Source organism: Oreochromis aureus, linkage group 6 (assembly GCF_013358895.1).
Source record: "Oreochromis aureus strain Israel breed Guangdong linkage group 6, ZZ_aureus, whole genome shotgun sequence".
NCBI classification, from domain to species: Eukaryota; Metazoa; Chordata; class Actinopteri; order Cichliformes; family Cichlidae; genus Oreochromis; species Oreochromis aureus.
In genome coordinates, this window is record NC_052947.1 from 42,532,106 (window position 1) to 42,540,520 (window position 8,415).

An 8,415-nucleotide genomic window follows, 5' to 3' on the forward strand; every position below is an offset into this window, starting at 1 on the left:
TATAGTCGACCTTAATCTTACAGAGAATGTGATGATTTTATGGATAATTAAAGTCAGTCATATATCCACAAACACAACAAGCTGAAAGTCAGTGATGCTGCTCGGTTTGCAGTCGTGAATATGACGGCACAAGCAGGATTCACTGCACTGTTAATGTTAGCTATGTTATATTGCTGCCTCTGTTCGGTGGTGTCGAGCCAAACGGACTTTAACGTGTGTTTGAACGAGCTGACGGTTCACTCGTTAAGCTGAAAGAAAGATGCTTTAATCACAGGAGTCACACATGTGTCCACTGGACCATCTGGGAACGTAATAACACAAACACTAAATCCTCCTTCTCTTGTGCTGTTTTGTAGCAGTGTGTACACCTGAGACTGTCACCTGTCTGTCTGTCCTGCACTCTCTCTCTGTTTCTTTCTCTCTGATTGTGGAATAAAAGTATGAACATGTATTTATAAGTTACACTTGTGTTTGAATCCTGCAGCTTATCACACATTTGATTTCCATGTGTGACAACTGCAAGTGTCCAGAGTGAGGACAGACTGAGGGACCCACTGCTGCACATCATCTGTGAGGCTTTGCACCCCTGATGATCCACCAGGACAAACTCAGCAGTGTGTGAGGAAGAGGAGGAGGAAGAGCCAGCAGCAGCTGACAGATGGAGAGAATAGACAGACTGTTCCCTGTTTGTGAAGGACTGCTAGGAAAGTTTAACATAACTAATTGTCTGTCCTGAATCAGTCTTATTAGGTAATGTTCAAATAATGTTATCATCCCAGTGTTTTCAGTGTGGGAGAAAGTACTCAGGGCCTTCAAGTTACACACTATGAAAGGCAGCAACAAGTTTAATATTCAGAAACCTAAAGTATGTATCAGCAGCAGAATGGAGCTAAAAATAAATGTTTGTTTCAGTTCTATGAAGCTTTGAGTATTTTGGATTAGTAGCACTGCTGTGTTTGTTGCATCATATTGCTGTAATTGTTTATATGCTTTATATATTCTGAGGTAAGTTGATCTATAGTGTTACATCATATTCTATAAGGATGTTATGTGTTTGTAGACTTTCTGCCCAGTTTGACCCATTTAGCAGAAGTCAGCCTGTTTAAGGCTCTGATATCTATTCTGTATGACTTAAAGCAGTTATGACATGGTCTGATTTTCTCACCCAATAAAGGAATATTTCATATATCAGTCTGATCTTCATTCTATCAGAAACAGTTATCACAGCTCGTACGTTTTCTTGTTATACATATATGTAAGCATTGAGCCAAATTTAGTAATGCCAACATATTAAACGAACAATATTTGTCTCTTATATATAATACATCTGTATATACACTGTCAGAGATACTTGAGTGTCTTTGAGTGAAGATTTAAGGTGATAGGAAATATAAATAACTGCAACTTGAATCTTTGACCCAGAGTTCAAGCTCATATATATATATAATCTGACAATACATATAATATTGTCCATATTATATTAACATTACCACAGTGAGATGACTTTAGTCTCATGAACAACATTAGCTAATTGTTATTTACTAACTAATCTTGAAATGACTGTTCAGTACAGAAACGAAGCCCAACTATCATGTTTTACAGTCCTGTGGTCTCAACTAATCAAAGTGATGTCATGACAAAAATGAATGACCAACAAAACATTTTTCTCCTTCATTTCTGTCACACAAAGCTGTATGAAACATTTCTCGCGGTTAGTATCATGGTTGCTAGGCAACCTGAGCAGTACGACGAAGGCTAGACCGTCCCATTTCACAAGCCTCTCACTTCCGCACTTCCCGTACTTGTAGTACGCACCGTACGTAGTACGCGTAGTGTGCGTACTTCAAGCGTGCATACCCTGAATTGGGACACAGCCAATGTGTTTTGCTGGCCGTTTCTTGTTCTGTCTGTGTCTTTAAGTCTCTGCAGGTCCCTGATTGGATAAGCTGACGGCTGCTGATTGGTCCCCTGATCATGTGGTTGCTTTCAAAATCTGTCACCAGCAGTTGTCCCGGGGCAGCAACTGACAGCAGCAGCAGACCTGACCCTGGCCTCCAAACTCTGTGATATTTGTGATTCTCGTGACTTATTGAGCCTGTATATAGTGTGTAAATTAGCCTTCACTTGCCTAAATCAGTTCAAACGAACCAAGGGTCGAACTTCATGTCCAAGATTTTCGCTCAGGTCTTAAAATCGCTGTGCATCAAGCATCAAAAATCCAGTGCGTATCATCCTGAATCACAGGGTGCGCTTGAGCGTTTCCACCAAACATTAAAAGCTATGATGAGGAAGTTCTGCCTCGAGTCAGGAAGAGATTTGGACGAGGGTCTGCCACTTCTCCTTCTAGCGGTGAGAGAGAGTGTGCAGGAGTCCGGGTTCAGTCCCGCAGAGCTGGTGTTTGGACACACAGTGCGTGGTCCCCTGCGGCTGCTTAAAGAGAAATATCTGTCCGACACAGCTATCCCCGAGCAGTATGTACTAGATTACGTAAGTTGTTTTAGGGAGCGTCTGCATAAAGCATGCGAAATTGCACGCGAGGCTCTTTCCGCGTCTCAGGAGAAAATGAAAAGGAAATTTGATAAAAAGTCTGTGCAGAGAAAATTTGAAGTGGGTGACAAAGTGTTGACTCTCCTACCTGTTCCTGGATCCTCTCTCCAGGCAAAGTTCTGTGGGCCCTATACTGTTGAAGAGAAACTGAGTGACACAGATTATGTTATAGGTACCCCAGACCGTAGGAGGAAACGTCGTGTGTGTCATGTTAATCTGATGAAACCATATTTTGTTCGTGATGCAGGTGTAAACTCCTCTTTGTCCCCCGCTGCGCCGTCTGCCGTGCCGGTAGTTGTGCCAGCATCCCCGTCTCAGTATAGCCCGTAAAGTGATGGCTTAGTTTTCGTTTGTGCTGAGGGTTGCTCCCGACTCAGAAACTCTGAAATATTGGATAATTTAAAACCCCACCTAAAACATTTAGATGAGGCTGCCCAGAACGATGTGTGCTCTCTGATCAATACTTACCCATCCCTGTTTGCTGACACTCCGTCTCGCACTACTGTCCTCGAACATGACATAGATGTAGGTGACCACCCTCCGATCAAACAACACGCTTATCGTGTGAACCCTACCAAACGTGCACTTTTTCAGCAAGAAGTTTCCTACTTGCTGGAAAATGGTCTAGCTGTCCCTAGTTCGAGTCCTTGGAGTTCCCCATGCCTTCTTGTGCCGAAGGAAGACAAAACCCCACGTTTTTGTACTGATTTTCGAAAAGTGAACAGTGTGACCAAACCCGACTCCTATCCTCTTCCCCGCATGGAAGATTGTGTTGATAGGGTTGGCTCTGCCAAGTTTGTCACCAAGCTGGATTTATTAAAGGGTTATTGGCAAGTTCCCCTCACTCCACGTGCATCTGAAATTTCCGCTTTTGTCACCCCTGATCACTTCCTCCACTACACCGTCATGCCTTTTGGCCTTCGAAATGCCCCTGCCACATTCCAACGCCTTATGCACATTGTCTTAGGTGGTGTCAAAAACTGTGAAGTGTACTTGGACGACATTGTAGCCTATTCAGAGACCTGGTCAGAACACCTTGGAACACTCACTGAAATTTTTGAAAGGTTAAAAGAGGCGTCCCTCACCCTAAATCTTGCCAAATGTGACTTTGGTAAGGCCACTGTGACTTATCTAGGGAAGCAGGTGGGTCAGGGTCAGGTGCGCCCCCTTCTGGCTAAAATTCAGGCTATCCTAGATTTCCCTGTGCCTCGCACTAGACGTGAACTTCGCCGGTTCCTTGGAATGGCCGGCTATTATCGCGGCTTCTGTAAGAATTTTGCAGATGTAGTTGCACCTCTCACCAGTCTCACAAGTATGTCAAAACCATTCGTATGGTCGCCCACATGCCAGAACGCTTTTGAGTCTGCCAAAGCTCTCCTCTGCAGCACTCCAGTACTTGCCGCTCCTGATTTCACACGTCCTTTTAAACTCGAGGTGGATGCCAGCACCAACGGTGCAGGTGCGGTCCTGTTGCAGGAGGACAAGCAGGGTGTTGATCACCCAATCAGTTATTTTTCAAAGAAATTCAACACCCACCAACAGAAGTACAGCACTATCGAGAAAGAAGCTCTTTCCCTGTTGCTTGCTCTACAACATTTCGAAGGATATGTCAGCTCTAGTTCACCTGTCATTGTTTACACCGATCACAACCCCCTCGTGTTTTTGACTAGGATGCAAAATTCCAACCAGAGGCTCATGAGATGGTCACTCTTAGTGCAGGACTTTAATTTGGAGATCCATCACAAAAAAGGAACCAAGAATGTAATGGCAGATGCACTGTCGCGTGGTTTTCTGAACTCCTAAGTGCCAAACGTCTATAGGGGAGATGTTTGGTCTTGGGTAGGGGGGTGTTATGGCCTTGGCCATAATGTTTTTTGGTGGCTGTTTCTTGTTCTGTCTGTATCTTTAAGTCTCTGCAGGTCCCTGATTGGATAAGCTGACGGCTGCTGATTGGTCCCTTGATCATGTGGTTGCTTTCAAAATCTGTCACCAGCAGTTAGTGATGGCCAAATGAAGCTTTCTGAAGCACTGAAGCTTGTATTGAAAAACGGTTCATTACTCGAAGCTTTTCAACACAGTCCTCTCTGGTGACATCTGGTGGCCAAAAGTATGAAGAGAAGCTTGAATCCACAAAATAAAACCAACTGCTTCATAATGATTGCCCACTCTACAGAGCGGAATTCTGTCTGATATTGGGCTGCTGTTGTGTTGCTTTGAACGTGTATTTTTTGGTGTTAAAAATGTAGTTTATTTGTTTAATAAATAATTTTGACCAGTAAACTTTCCTTGTGTGAACATGCACCATGGTGTGGTCTTTCTTTGCTTGTGACTTCTTGATGTTGGTAAATACAATAATTGAAAAATACCACGTTACATATAACATACATATAATAATGCACATTATGGAGTATGCTTCTGCTGTGAGGTCCTGCCTCCATGTACTTATGAAATTAATCGCTAGACGGGTATATTTATAAATAATATTATATTAGGGAAATTTTCCTATACATATTTTTGACCTGGGGGTAGAATTGATTATGAAATGGAAAGGGAAATGCTTATGAACTTTCAAATTAAAACCATGATGCATTTAAGGTAAGCCTTTTTCATTTTTATTTGAGAAGAGAATTTGTTCCACTGTGCGATGGCCGAACTTGTTCCTTTTCGTGGAGATAATTTCTCCTGCCTTAAGGAAAATCCCTTCACATGGCACAGAAGAGGCTGGAGTCCAGAAAAACTGGTAGAGATGCACTTATGGCTCCACAAACTATCAGCTAAAGAGAATAAATAAATTAAATTGCTGCACATTTTGTAGACTAACATTTTAAGATTATTTTTTTAAATAAAATATATCTTTTTATAACATTAAATGTTACGAGTCAAATGGAAGTTTTTCTAAAGTTATTTAATGATATTTATATTATGAAAAGCAGATTTTTGACATTTTAAGTTTTTCCCGTTTTCAGATGAAATAAACACGCACAAAACAAAAGCAAACACCCAGAACACAAAGCTGGAAAACCCACCGACCAAAATAAACTCAAAATACTCCCACACGACAGAACCAAATCTCTCAGTAGAATGATCAGTGGTTCGCTATCTGCCACCATCAAGACACTCCACAAATCCCACAAATGATTCACTTCGTTCCATTTGAATCAGGTACCGAAGCAGTTACGTGCGTAATGAAGCTTCGGACGTCACTGGTCACGTGACTTTTGCCAAACGAAGCAAGCCTCGACACAGTGCTTCTGAACCAGTGTGTTGTTTTTTTCGACACATGCTCCGGAGCGTCAGCTTCAAGCGGGCCATCACTACCAGCAGTTGTCCCGGGGCAGCAACTGACAGCAACTGACCCTGGCCTCCAAACTCTGTGATATTTGTGATTCTCGTGACTTATTGAGCCTGTATATAGTGTGTAAATTAGCCTTCACTTGTAAATAGCACCTTGTAAATAGTCACTGAAGCCGAAGGGGTGAGCTGCCCTGTTGTTTTCTGTATTGTTTCGTCCTGTTTATTCAGTTAGGGAGTTAGGCGTAGCATTTGTCTTTTGTTTGTTCTTTTCATCACGTGGGGTTTAGGTAGCACCTCCTTGACTGATTAAGCTGGTTTTGTTTGTTATTTTGGCCTTTGTTCACCCCGGAGTCACGCTTCAGTTTAGACAATAAACCACTGTTCACTAAGAAATAGTTTTTTTTCCCTGTGTATGGTTTTGGGGACCAGGGTGGGGTCAATCTTTTTTTAACTCTTATGTTACTTTCCTGTACCCCTAGACTGGGGCGTAACAGTCTAATTCTGATTAAAGTTATATTTTCTCCCCAACCAATCACAACAGATGGCCCCGCCCCTCCCTGAGCCTGGTTCTGCCGGAGGTTTCTTCCTGTTAAAAGGGAGTTTTTCCTTCCCACTGTCGCCAAAGTGCTTGCTCATAGGGGGTCATATGATTGTTGAGATTTTCTCTGTATGTATTATTGTAGGGTACACGCACAGAGTATCATGACAGCTTTAAATCAGAAGTACCTGACTCCCTGGTATAATTCTCAAACAGCTACCATAAAGCAGTTAAGTCATAAGCTGAAGAGAAAATGGCGTCTCACTAACTTAGAAGATCATCCTTCATCCTGGAGAAATAGTTTGCTGCTTTATAAGAAAAAACCCTCTATAAAGTTAGAACATCGTACTATTTATCACTGATTGAAGGAAATGGCTGCCAGTGTCATTCAAAGTTGGGGAAACTGACCCTCACCAGCCAACAGTGAAACACAGTGATGTGGAAATCTTCACCTTCTGCTGTGGGAATCCCAATCACATCACAAGCCCCTGTCAGTCGAGCTGGCACTGATCACAAGAACCAACTTTCATCATAAATGTCTTTATGTCCAGCCAAGTTTGGATTTCCTGTTAGTGACCTGGCTGAACACTGGTGAGCATCTCCGCTGTCGAGCTTTGGCCAATAGACCGTTTCTTTGTTAGTACATCAAAGTTGGTATCTGTTTGAGCAGATGGCACAGGAGCATATTTAAGGAAGACTATAATAAGATAAGATAAGATAAGATAAGATAAGATAATTCTTTATTGTCATTGCACAGTCATACATAGTACAGTAGTACAATGAAATTGGAAAAACTGTCCTACGTCGGCACTACATATAACACAACACGACACGATATGACACATCACAACGCAACACAAACAACACAACACAGTATATTAACTTAGAAATAAAAAAGAAGAATAAGTGTTATGTGTATTGCACACTGTTATTATTGCACATTAATTATTATTGCACCTTGTTATAAATATAAATATTATTATTGTTATTGTTTTAAACATTGTTACCTCCCCCTAAAAAAAAGTCCAGGCAGGTAGCCAATCAGGTCAGCTATTTGCATTGATTAGGGCTATTGCCCTGTTGTAAAAACTGTCCTTGAGTCTGTTTGTTCGGGACCTCAGCAGCCTGAACCTCCTGCCAGACGGCAGCAGCTTAAACACCCGATGTCCTGGGTGTGTACAGTCTCGTAGGATGCTGCACGCCCTCTTGAGACAGCGAGTGCTGTACAGGTCCTTCAGGGAGGGAAGAGGATGTCCAATGATTTTTTGGGCCATATTGATGACCCTCTGGAGTGCCTTTCTGTGTGCTGTGGTGCAGCTGGAGAACCACACACCGATGCAATATGTCAGCACACTTTCAATGGAGCAGCGGTAGAAGACGGTCAGCAGCTCCTTCTTCAGGTCCATTTTTCTGAGGATTCTCAGAAAGTGGAGACGCTGTTGGGCCTTCTTTAAGACCGCAGAGGTGTTAGAGCTCCATTGGAGGTCTGTGTCTATGTGCACACCCAGAAACTGGAAACTGGAGACCCTTTCCACGCACTCCCCGTTGATGCTGACAGGCTGCAGCTCAGACTTCCTCCTTCTGAAGTCAACTACCAGCTCTTTTGTCTTGGTGGTATTGAGGTCCAGGTTGTTATCTACACACCAATCTGACAGCCTCTGAACTTCAGCTCTGTATGCCATAATCTCATAGACTGGGCCGTACATTAGCCCTACGGTTGTCATCCGGTGTTCAAGTTTATAATCTGAACATAACCTGGGCCTGTTTTTAGGACCATTTCCCTGTCCCTGATGTGCTGCTCCACCTGTCCCATACCAAACCTCATCTGCTTTTCTCCCGCACACATTAGATTAATCCTTCGACCACTAATAATTTACACACACACTATCTCAGTCTGAAGACCTTACCACCTTACCAACTTATTCAATACTACTTGCTCCTCAGTTATGGACACCATTGCTCTATATAAACTAAAGAAACCCAGACCTAAACAGTCACCCTGCATCAAAGACATCCCTAAGGTCTTAGACGGGAAT